This window comes from Suricata suricatta, chromosome 10 (assembly GCF_006229205.1).
Source record: "Suricata suricatta isolate VVHF042 chromosome 10, meerkat_22Aug2017_6uvM2_HiC, whole genome shotgun sequence".
NCBI classification, from domain to species: Eukaryota; Metazoa; Chordata; class Mammalia; order Carnivora; family Herpestidae; genus Suricata; species Suricata suricatta.
In genome coordinates, this window is record NC_043709.1 from 91,426,073 (window position 1) to 91,438,231 (window position 12,159).

General features: G+C 43.3%; 1 long non-coding RNA gene across 1 annotated transcript; it reads right to left on the reverse strand.

Annotated features, from left to right (window-relative positions):
* Positions 1 to 6,397: 6,397 nt before the first annotated feature.
* LOC115304681 lies at positions 6,398 to 11,964 on the reverse strand. Its single transcript, XR_003914553.1, has 3 exons — positions 11,832 to 11,964; positions 11,182 to 11,323; positions 6,398 to 6,541 (listed from the first exon to the last, which is right to left on the reverse strand). It is a non-coding gene; the product is annotated as an uncharacterized LOC115304681 (long non-coding RNA).
* Positions 11,965 to 12,159: the final 195 nt, after the last annotated feature.

The following is a 12,159-nucleotide window of genomic DNA, read 5'->3' on the forward strand; positions in this document are numbered from 1 at the left end:
CTTCATTGTAACCCCTAATAAATACCTAGCAAAGTTTCTGATACATGTTCCTTTAAGAATAAAGGAACGAATGTCTAAAGCACTAGCCAACATGTCGTTCAAGGACTGCTTTATGATTGATATTTATTTCTGTATTGAATATGTAAGCTTTCAAATTTGATTGGGCAGATCTGCCCATCTGACATCATTACAATCACAAAAATAATAGGTAAAATTTACTGGGCATGTACCATGGTAAGTAGCTTTATACCCATTAGCTCATTTAATCCCCTAGAATAATGCTGCAAAGTAAGTGTTGTCATTTAAAATTTTCAAGTAAAGAACCTGATTCCAGACCTGCACTTATGCCATATTGCTAATATTGCCTAGTTCACCACAGGCACGTATACTGTATGTGTCACGTGCGGCCCCAGCCCCTCAGATTAAATCTAGCCACAGAGCCCTATGTGGTCTACCACCTTGGAGGACCTACCCTGTGGAGGTCTACTGCTATCTCCATGTTTTCTTCAAGCTCTTCCCCTTTTCAATAGCTGTACTCTTCTGCATCCAGGAGGATTGTCTCTATTTACCCTTACGAAATCATCTGACTTAAATTAGGCTGTGAAGGGGAGGAGAGACATATGGCCATTGTTTGAAGGGATAATAAGACAAAGGATTTTGTTGGGTTTGTTTTTAATGATGGCTTCAGGAGGTTTCCTCATTTTATGGAAGTATAGAGAGGCCACAGATAGAGAAGAGGGAATAAATAGGTGATAGCACTGGGCTGAATTAGGAGTAAAAAGGGACAGAAGACAGGAGGATCAGACACCGTTGGCGAGACTGATCTTAGACAGTGGGAGGAAACACGCCTTTACTGTCACAGGCCAGAACAGAGATGCAAGGGAATCCAGACACTTAGGTGAAGTTGCTAGGGGGGAGATGTGGGAGTTCTCACGTTATGACTTTTACTTTCTCTCTGCAGTAGGAGGTAGGGTCTTCTGCTCAGAACAAGGAAAATTATAGGAGAAGTTTGAAGAGAGTAAAGAGAGTTTGAAGTAGTCTTTGTGGAAGGGAGAGCAAACTGACCAAAGAAACAATAGCAAGGCTAGGCAGAGATGAGGGTCCATTCCAAGTTGAGGTTTATAAATGCCTGATGGCACCAAGCTTTTCTACTGATCAGTTTCCCCCATCAGAGCTCAGACAGTGGAACAGAGGCACAGGCAGACATCTAGATTCATGCAGGTATTTAGTCAGCTGGGTTAAACTGATCATTGCGATGCCATTAAGAATGCCTAAGGAGGTCCACTGTGATCCACGTTGGTCCTGTTGAAGATTCGAACCCAGTGATTCAGGGTCAGTCCTTCTCAAGGCAAACCATTATAATGCAAAGAGGTTAGTTTAGAAAAGTGTGAAATAAAATAGAACCATAGCAAACCTTCACCAGATTAAATACTACAGATCTAAAAACTTAGCTACTCTGACATGTATAGTTTAACTCTAATGGAGACCCACGTGCTTTCATTTGTCTATTTGTGTAAAATCTAAAACTATTTTACTCACCACATCTCCAATGCCCAGCACAGTACCTGACACATGTTAAACGTTGAGGCACCTGGGTGGCTTAGTTGGTTAAGCGGCCGACTTCAGCTCAGGTCATGATCTTGCAGTCTGTGAGTTCGAGCCCCACATCAGGCTCTGTGCTAACAGCTCAGAGCCTGGAGCCTGTTTCGGATTCTGTGTCTCCCTCCCTCTCTCTGCCCCTGCTTGTTCTCTGTCTCTCTCTCTCTCTCAAAAATAATAAACATTAAAAAATCTCTATAAAAATTAAAGGAAAAACAGGGAAAAGGGACAAAAATAGCTGATCATCTCAATAGATGCAGAAAAGGCATTTGACAAAATTCAACACACTTGGCATGATTAATAACATCCATGCTGTTGGATAATGCACTTACTCTAGGATTCAATCCCGTACAACCCACGTATCCCACTATTTTGGTCTACCCTGGGTGGAAACAAAATTCATTTAAGAGTTGCCTTTAATTTCAAGTTATTTACAGAGAGTACACACACACAAAATACACATAAAATAGAAAATAAGGCCAAAATTAGTGCTATAAATAGTAAGTGTAACTATAATTTAAGGCAGGAAAAGGTGAACGTGAATCAAAGCAGCTTTGGGATAAAGCTCATTCTACTCTCTGTGAACCTCATACAGCTCGTACCTGTGTGGCACTTAATATTACCCTGTCTGGCATTGTAGTAATTTGTGTACTACCAGCTAGTAAGTTCTTCTTCCAGGGCAGTAGCTACAAATCTTCACATTGAGCTTCTGACAGTATCTAGCACAGTGACTCCTTTTTTGCTAAGCCTTCCAAAGTGCTTGTTGAACAGAGCCAGTCTGGGCCTAGAGCTGAGCCTTAGATGATAGCTTGGTTTGGAAAGGAAGGGAGGAAAGGAATAAGCAAAGAGAACAAGCTCATCAAAAATGGAAAGAAAGGGCGAGGTGTTTCAGACCCATTGTAGACCAGAAGAGGGTTCACCCAAGAGAAATGAATGAGATAGAAAGGCATAGAGTCATATTGTGAAGGCTAAGCCATGGAATTTCAACTTTCTTATATAGGCTGTTGGTTTTCAACAGCACAGATTAGGGGGGAATTTGAATCTTCTTGGAAGCTTTTAAAATCCCAGCCCAGAGAAGATAAGGGGCATTAAGCAACCATGAGCATTTTGAAAATGCTTCCTGGATTATTTATACATCCATCTGTTGCTTTTGGCACTGAAGAGGCTTTGGAAAGAAGTGCAACAATTACAAAAAAACATGAATATAACTATTAATATGTTCATACAAAGTGAAAAGGCTTGATCTACTATGTACTTTAGGGCAAGTGTTTGGCTGGCTAAGTTGGTAGAGCGGGCAACTCTTAATCTCAGGGTTGTGAGTTTAAGCCCTGAGTTAGGTGTGGGCTTGCAAAACAACAACAAAACCATAAAATATACTTTATGTTTCAAAGTATACAATAGGCAATTTAAAACTCCTTATTCTAGTTAGTCTACTTAGAGGATTTGTTCCATCAGGACACCTCCAAATATTTTCAATTTTTTATATAAAATGAAGTTTCCTATGGATATTTTAAATTTTTTAAATAAAAGTAAAATTTTTAAATGACAAAACTACTATGTTCTTGTCATAAAAAATTTTGGAAAATACGGACGTGAAACAACACAGAAACATACATTACAATACACTCATGAAATTCTTTCCTTTGCATAACTGGCTTCCCCTTTCACACCCCGTTTAAAATTTGTATCCATTTGAATATATAACAACTTATGCATGCAGTGAAACAAATTCAGGTTTGGTATAATTGGCAATTGAGTCTCAATCTTCTCCAACTCACATTTCCATTTCATTAACCTTGCACAAGCATGTCCCTTATATTAAACTATTTAGTTTTTGGACTCCGCTCATGGTACTATGGTGGGGTTTGACCGTAGGATGCATTTTATCACAACGGTGTCAATGCATTTTGGTCCTCCGTGCAGTTTTTACTTAGTGGAAGCCATGCGAACAAGGAATGTATTCCCTTCCCCACTGCACAGCCCCTGCTGTCGTCTGGCACAATGATCTAATGGCCCCAAGTCTCACGAACTCTTTGAAATTTGCTTTTTCTGTCTCTGCTTAAAGCCCCTCTCTCTTCCAAGAGCTCCAATCAAGTTAACAAGGCAAGCAAGTTATGGCAGAGACGCTATGCTTTTCTCTCCCTCCCTTCCTCCTTTTCCCCACTGCTCTGCTTTTCCCCAAGTGCCCACACACAGATCTAGTTCTCCAGTATCCTTCCTCAGTACAAACCTACTCAGGCAGGTGGCTACACACAGGCTCAGGCATGCATCAGACACATCCAAAGATGAATTCTAGCTTAGCTCAGCCAAAGATCCCACACTACCTAAGCCTAGTTAATAACATCATTCCCTAGAAGATAAACAATAAAAGGATGGGCACCGGGACTGTTAATAGATTGCCCTGAGTCATTTGCTTTTTGGAGGCAATTGTTAAAAGCATGACTCGTTATTCAAGAGGAGTTATAAGGATGTAGGAAATCATTGCTCAATTTATTTGGCAATGAAAATGGTCCTTATGGTTTTGATGCAACTTTGCTTCTGTTAGGTAATCCCTGTTGACACAGTGTCCAACCAAGTTGCTTCGTAGCAAGTGGTGAGCCGAAAAGCAGAAACTTGTGCTTTACGTGGTTATCAACCCCAGCAAGGAAGCAATCTGCCCTGTGCAGCTTGAGAAATGCACCTTGTGTCACAGGGGCAAGAAGAGGAAGCAGAAAGAAAACAGTCCTGTCAGTGAAAGCACTGAGGCCAACCTACCCCGAGGTTGCAGAATCCAACTAAGAACAGTCGATCTGACTCCCGATTTGGGGTCTGGAGTTACCAAACCGGGCGAAAGATCCCTGTCTCAATTTTTACATTATGTCTTCCCCACTCTTCCAGCCTGAATTTTGACTTATCAGTGGAAGACTATCAAAGTAATTTTTTCAAAAACTTTCACCGAAGTTCTATTTTCTGAGTCCTTGAAAATCTGTGACCTTAATACATGAACTAAAATTAACACAGTATAAAATTTCATGGCCACAATCTTTTCTCTCAAAAAGTATGTAGATGATTCTCCAGTGGCAAAGTTAATCTGATGTTTAACGTTTTGAAGGTAACATTTCCCACACACATACCCCCACTGTAATGTTCACAGTTTTGTTTGGTTTTGTTTTTGCTTTTGGACCAATTCAGAACCTACGATTTTCTTAGTAGTGGCATGCAATTACCCCTAAGGAGAGAACACCTTTGTTGAGAGAAAGCTTTGATGAGCCTAAAATGTGGTCTAGCCTCCAGGGCAGTAAGACTAATAGATTGAGGCTTGAGAGAATGAGTTTTAAGAGAAGCAATTTTCTGGCAGCTGAGAGAGGGCACGGTAGGGTTCCCAGAGCTTAAGTACAGGTGGTAGGTGGAAAAGGAGATTCTGAAGATGTAAACCAGCTAGGAACTGTTTGAGAAAGAGACAGAGAAAGGACATTCACAAAATAGCATCACTTGTGCTAAGCCCCACATGGGTAAATCATGACTTAATGTCTAACATAACAGCAGTCTCTACCTCTCCATAGATGGTGGTTTTTAAGCAGTCAACCTGGAATTACCTGATCAATACCAGTGAGGTGGTCCCCACTTCTGCTTCCCTCAGGAAGGGGCACCTTCCTTGAAACTGTCCTCTAGGCAGGAATAATTTCCTTTTTCCACCCCCATTCTGCCTTTAAAAACATTTCTTTTTCTACAGCTCAGTGGAGGTCTTTTGCACTTGCTAGATGGGATGCTGCTCGGTTCACGATTGTTGAATAAAGCCAATCTGATCTTTAAATTTACTCAGTTGAATTTTTATAATTTAACTGAAGTCAATGAACAGCAGACAGTTTCTCAACAGAGAGAGTATTCAAATTTCCTTTGACACCACTCCCTCCACAGCCTACAGTTGTCTGGAAAATTAATATGCACAATGTATAATAACTCCCATGTCCTGTGTCCAGGAGGGACTCACCTAGTTTACTCAACTAGGCAGAAATAGGCTCTTTTCCTAGTAACATTTTCTGAAGTTTTCGGTTAATGGTGTTGATTTCTAGACAGTTTGTAAGAATTAACCGCCTAAAAGTTTCTTCTTACTGTCTTTGTTTAAAAACATCAGGACACACTGGGTGTTTTATGGAAACTAATTTGACAATAAACTACTTTAAAAAATCAGGACAGGTGCCTGGATGGCTCAGTTGGGTAAGTGTCCGACTTCGGCTCAGGTCATGATCTTGCGGTCTGTGAGTTTGAGTCCCGTATTGTGCTCTGTGCCGACACCTCAGAGCCTGGACCGTGCTTCTGTGTCTCCCTCTCTCTCTCTCCCTCCCATGCTTGCTCTCTGTCTCTGTCTCTCTGTCAAAAATAGTAAACACTAAAAAAAAAAGTTAAAAAAATAAAGACCTCAGGAGCAGTCAGATTTATCAAATATTTATCAAGTATTTTTTATTTATTCATTGTTATGTACCATTCAAGTTTAAATCCTTTCTTATAACCTGAAAGAAAAGCAGGGACATTTATCACAGAAATATTTCAAATCTATAGTCAAGGTTAAACACCACTAGAGGCGCCTGGATGGCTCAGTTAGTTAAGTGCCTGACTTCAGCTCAGGTCATGATCTCAGGGTTCATGGGTTCGAGCCCCGCATCAGGCTCTGTGCTGACAGTTCAGAGCCTAGAGCCTGCTTCAGATTCTGTGTCTCCCTCTTTTTCTGACCCTCCCCTGTTCACGCTGTCTCTCTCTAAAATAAATAAAACATTTAAAAAATTATTTTAAAAAATGGTTAAACACCACTAAGGAAAGGTTTAATTTGCAGTTGTTTTTATTTGGCATTTGTACTTCTGTCTGTAGAATGAAGAGATGATGCTAAATTATTAACAGTAGAGAAAAAAATAGAGAAAGCCATTGGTAGCTGCTCCATGATGTAGCCACTTCATTTAGGTAAGAGCTAGAAAAGGAGATTTAGAAACATTTTGAAAAGAGCTGTCAGGCACCAAATTGTATCTTTAAACAATGCAGAAAATCCTCTGTGCCCTAAAAGTATTTAGGAGTGACTTTTTCAGCCTCTTGGCAGGTAAAGATGGGGATAAAGTTCCTATCAGGGGGGTAAACAGTTTGTCAGCTGTAGGAAAAATAAGAATAAAAAAACACTGTGTCAGTATTCGACTTGTACAGAGATTCCTTTCTTAACTGCTACATCTCCGGCTGCTGCAAACCATTCCTGATGCGCGGCTCACTATATGCCATAACCCTAAGGCACAGAATAGTTGGATGGCAGTCTAAAACATTACCCTACACATTGGTCTTGTGAGAAAATGTTTAATCTGGTAAATCTTCCTTCACTCTGTTTATTCCAAGAGTCCAAGCCTCATTGCTCAAGAGATGAAAAATGGAAATACTGAAAGATCAAAGTGTAAAATTTATGTCTTTTTGAGGTCTTGAGTAGACAAAGATCATACTTTTCAGAGCTGTAAGCTTTCCTCTGGGAGAGGAAAATATTTTAAAATATTCAAAAACTTGGTTTGGAAAATCGAAAGACATGGATTGAAATAAAAGGGCATAAAGCATATTCAAGAACAATAAATCAGGGGGCACCTGGATGGTTCAGTCGGCTAACCATCCAACTTTGGCTCAGGTCGTGATCTCACGGTTTGTGAGTTCGAGCCCCATGTTAGGCTCTGTGCTGACAGCTCGGAGCCTGGAGTCTGCTTCAGTGTTTCCCTCTCTCTCTGTCCCTCCCCCACTCATGCTGTCTCTCTCTCTCTCAAAAATAAAATAAAATAAAATAAAACATTTTAAAAAGAATAATAAATTGTAATAAGAATTATAATAATGTTGAATTAGTTCTTATCCAAAGAAGTAAAAAGTTTGAAGAGCTGATAAGAGAAGTGTGTGGTGGGCTGATGCAAAGGCCAGTACCACCCTTCCTGCAGGGGTGAGTCACCTACTTGCTGGGTGGGGCTGCGTGTGGAAATATTTGGTAATAGAAACTCAAGACAGATCTAGAATTACCGGAGGAAACTATGTTTAAACTTTCCAGAGAGTAGCTCATGAACTTGCACACCTGGGAATGGAGTTGTGTGCCCCACACGGCACCTGATTTGTGGAGCAGCAACCACTGGGGGATGTGCCTGTGGAGATGGACCCCCGGAGAGGATCGCTGATTGACACCCACTGGAGTATCTGAGTCCCTACTGCCACACTCCAGAGATCAGATACACTTGAGAATGAGCCAAAGGACCCAGTAGAATACAAATCTGGATGGAGAGGTTGCCAAATAGTATCAGAAACAGCTAGCTGCCTATAAAAAATCCTGTGTCCCTGCTGAGGGGTGATGTTCCCGCTGCAGGCTGGTTCCCAGCCTCTCTGCCACAGGCATGGCGATATGTCTAAATGCTGCCAATGGAATTGTCAGCAAAAGTGATTGAAAAGTAGGACTCCACTATACTCCTTCCCCTTCTTCTGGCGGGAAGAAAAAACTCCAAGGCCCAAGAGTGCTGGTCTCTGCATCCAGTTTGACCCCATAATGAATTCACAAGGCATACCTACCTAGAATATATTAAATTTTCACAGGAAATATAATATCAGTAGGACACACCTACTGTGAACTGAAGAGTGAATTTGGGATACTGCAGGTTTTCACTGACCCAGGACACTGAGCAAACTACTGTTATTAAATTGTTTGGCACTAACCACTAAATAAAAGGAACTGCCAGATATTTCTTTTGGTCTGCAGCCCCAAGAATATAGTACTAAGACTCTAAAGACACTGTGAATCAAGAAAGTTTGGGAGCCTCTGCTGCAGGGAATGCTGGAACCACAGGATGAAAGGAAACTGGGTTTCTAAAGTTCTTTTTCCTTTTTTTTTTTTTTTTTTTTTTTGAGAGATGAGAGAGTGAGAGTGAGAGCAGGGGAGGGGCAGAACAAGAGAGAGAATCTTTAAATTTTTTTTTAATGTTTTATTTATTTTTGACACAGAGAGAGACAGAGCATGAGAGGGGGAGGGGCAGAGAGAGAAGGAGACACAGAACCAGAAGCAGGCTCCAGGCTCTGAGCTGTCAGCACAGAGCCTGACGCGGGGCTCGAACCCACGAACATGAGACCTGACCTGAGCCGAAGTCGGAGGCTTAATCGACTGAGCCACCCAGGCGCCCCAAGAGAGAGAATCTTAAACAGACTCCACACTCAGCACTGAGCCCAGCATAGGACTCAATCCCGTGACCGTGAGTGAGATCATGACCTGAGCCGAAATCAAGAGTCGGATGCTTAACTGACCCATCCAGGCAGACTTGCATTTCTAACTTTCTAAATGAAAGCAAGCCACATACAGATGAAGAACTCCCACACCGAACAGGGATATGAGCCACACACAAACTTCTGTTGTATTAACCCCCTGAACTTCTGGAGTTTATTTGCCATGGTAGCTAGCATCACCCTAACTAGTGCACAGAGTATGTAGGAATCTAGACTCAAAGCCAAGAACCACAGATAAAGGATCAGAAGAGATAAGCCAGACCTCAGCAGAGACCACTAAGCCAAGAGGATGACTCGCAGAGCAGATGCCTCTTATCTAATACCAGGCCAATATGTAAGGTACCTGAAACTAAGATTAATGTCAAGGAAATGGGGGAAGGATACGGAGGAGGCAAAGGATACTAAGGACTTAGCCCAAATGAGACTGAGTAACCCAAAATTTGACATCTTGAAAGCTCTACCATCAGTGGATAAGTGTTTGAATGCTAAGCTAATTATAAAAAGAAATAAATTTACATTGGCTCCATTTCATTCTGGAACTGTAAAATTTTGAATCCATCATATATATGTTACAGCAAGGAAAGAAATACAGAGGTCACATCTCTGTTTCTATAACTGGTCACCCGGCTATAGACTGGGGCCAACATCCCAGCTTGTTGGGGTTGTTTGCCTAGTGGGGTGAGGAGCTTTAGTACCTGGTGAGGTGACAGCACATTCATTAAGCATTTCAGTAGGACATGGCGACACCAGGAACTCCCCTGAGCTCCTTCCACTGCTTCCTCCTACTACTCTGAACCTATTTCCTCTTCATTGTCAGGCTCAACCATTCTAACCAACATAATAATCCCATTCATGCCCCCCACTTTTTATTTCCCCAGGGAAGCTCAGTGAAGACCAAGCAGCAATTTCAAGTCCCAGCTCAATGAAACTGTTATTGTGTCTCTTGGTGGAAATATCCCTCTTCTCTTGCTCTCTGAGACTTCTAAACCAGTGGGAGCACAGATTCAGGAAAAAGTAGTACTCAGAATAAGGTAATGGCTGGTGAGCAGCCCCAAACCACACGTGTCTACTAGAAAAGTGATGAAGATGTTTTGGAGTCAACATCTTCAGCAGTCCTCTTCTTAACTTTGGTGTGAATTTTCTGCTCATAGCCCTCCCAGATAAGTAAACTCCACCAATTTAAAGAAGGTTAAGATTGGAGTGCCTGGGTGGCTCAGTCGGTTAAGCGTCTGGCTTCGGCTCAGGTTATGATCTCACAGTTTGTGGGTTCGAGCCCCCCACCGAGCTCTGTGCTGACAGTTCAGAGCCTGGAGCCTGCTTCAGATTCTGTATCTCCCTCTCTCTCTCTGACCCTCCCCTGCTTGCTCTGTCTCCTCTGTCTCTCAAAAATAAGTTAAAAAAAAACATTTAAAAATGTTTTTAAAAAAATAAAGAAAGAAGGTTAAGATTTATCATCATCCAACCCAGAGATTCTCAACTGAGGGCAAGTTTGCCCCTTAGGGGAGCCTTTAGCAGTTGGTCTGAAGTCCTTTGAGATTGTGACCATTCAGAGAGAGGGGTGGTTCTGGTGTGGACACTGGCCAGGGGATGCATAGGACAACCCCCGACCAACAAAGAATCGTATGGTCCAAAATGTCACAGTGCTGAGGTCAAGTAATCCTGATCGAATTAATTTTTTCCCATAATTTGTTTCCCCCCCATCCACTAGAATGCAAGCTTTGTGAGAGCAGGGACTTTGTCCACCTTGTTTATTGCTCTATGTCTGGAACACAGAAGTCAACAAATATTTGATGACTGCCTAGTAGATGAATGCGTGCCTCATAGCTCACACCAGGTATTTTCATACACATGATTGCATACAAACACTTGGCTCCTGGCATTGGAAGGGTTAACAAGGTGAAGGAAGGTAGTAGAGGGTAGCATGACTCAAATATCTGGGGCAGCACCACTTCTTTGAAGGTCCCACATAGCTCTCTTCCCAACGTGGCACAGCCAAAATCCTCACAATTTGCCTTCACTTTAATTTTCTAACTTGAAGAAAAATGTGCACTTTTTACAATGTCCTCAATTCCCTCATTCATTAAATGACATTATTATCCCGGCACTGTAATAGGTGCTGTCACCAAACAAAATGATGGCTTAGGACTTGTGTTCAACAATTTGCACAGAGACGGGGTGTAATTGTTCTGCATCCTTTCTCGTCCTCCCATCTCCCCTTGACAACTCAGTCAAGCCCGCAAGAAAGACCAAGAGAGGAAAGTGGGGTTCCGAGCTCCTTTTCCCCCCACTCTGTAGTGGCTTGTCCCCGTCCTGGGTTCCCACACTGTACCTTACCAATAGCTCTATAACAGCACTAATGGCAACTTCCAAGCACCTGCTTGTTTATAGGGCTTTGTCCCTTCTTGTCTGTGGTAGGATATGCTCTGGACTGTACATCCCTGGCACCTGGCACACAAGATGGGCTCAACAAAGGCTCCTGGAAGAAATAAAATGCATTTTGCCTACTTCACAATGTCACCTAGGGCACCCTTTGCCAACTTCACAATGTCACCCAAGGCATAGTTTTGCCTACTTCACAATGTCAACTGACCCAGTACAGAAATGGGAACTTCCCAGGGGCTCGGGAATAAATCAGCCCTGTCGGAGTCACATTCTAGTGGTGGCTCCGGCCAATGAAGAGAACGGCAGAGGATCGAAGGTCCTGGGCTGCAGCAAATGGGTTTGGGTTAAACAGCCAGAGATGGAGGGGCAGTAATCACTGAGGGAGAAAGGGACCCGTGCAGACCACTGCAGAATGGCAAAGAAGCAGAGCTGCGTGTAGGCAGGGGCATGCATGTCACCGTCGCCCAGGGTGCCTCGTCCCCGCTGCTACAGATGAGTGGCCAACCCTGGCGACGGAGCCTAGTGGCGTTAATGTGAACTGGTTTGTTCAGACCTGGGGCCGCAAAACTGCCCGACGAGAGCGCAGAGAAAGTGGCACATACCCTCTCCAGGTCCCATACGCGCAGCCGGGGAACTTGCCCAGCCCAGCCCACAGGGTGCTAGAGGGTCAGAAAGAACCCGCCTTTCCCAGACTGGGGCCCGGCGGGGCGAAGGTTGTTCCCGAGGCCACGTGAGGCTTCCTCGCCCCTAAAAAGCCCCAAACAGGCAGGGCTAATGGAAGAGGGAAGTTAAGGACGCCCCAGCCTCTGAGACGCGGCGCCCTGCAGCCGGCCCAAGAGCCGCTCTCACGACAGCTGCCTCGTCCAACCGGGGGAGGTCGCGGCCGCCGAGCGATGGCCCGCCGCAGCCGGGACGGGCGCGTCGGGCTGC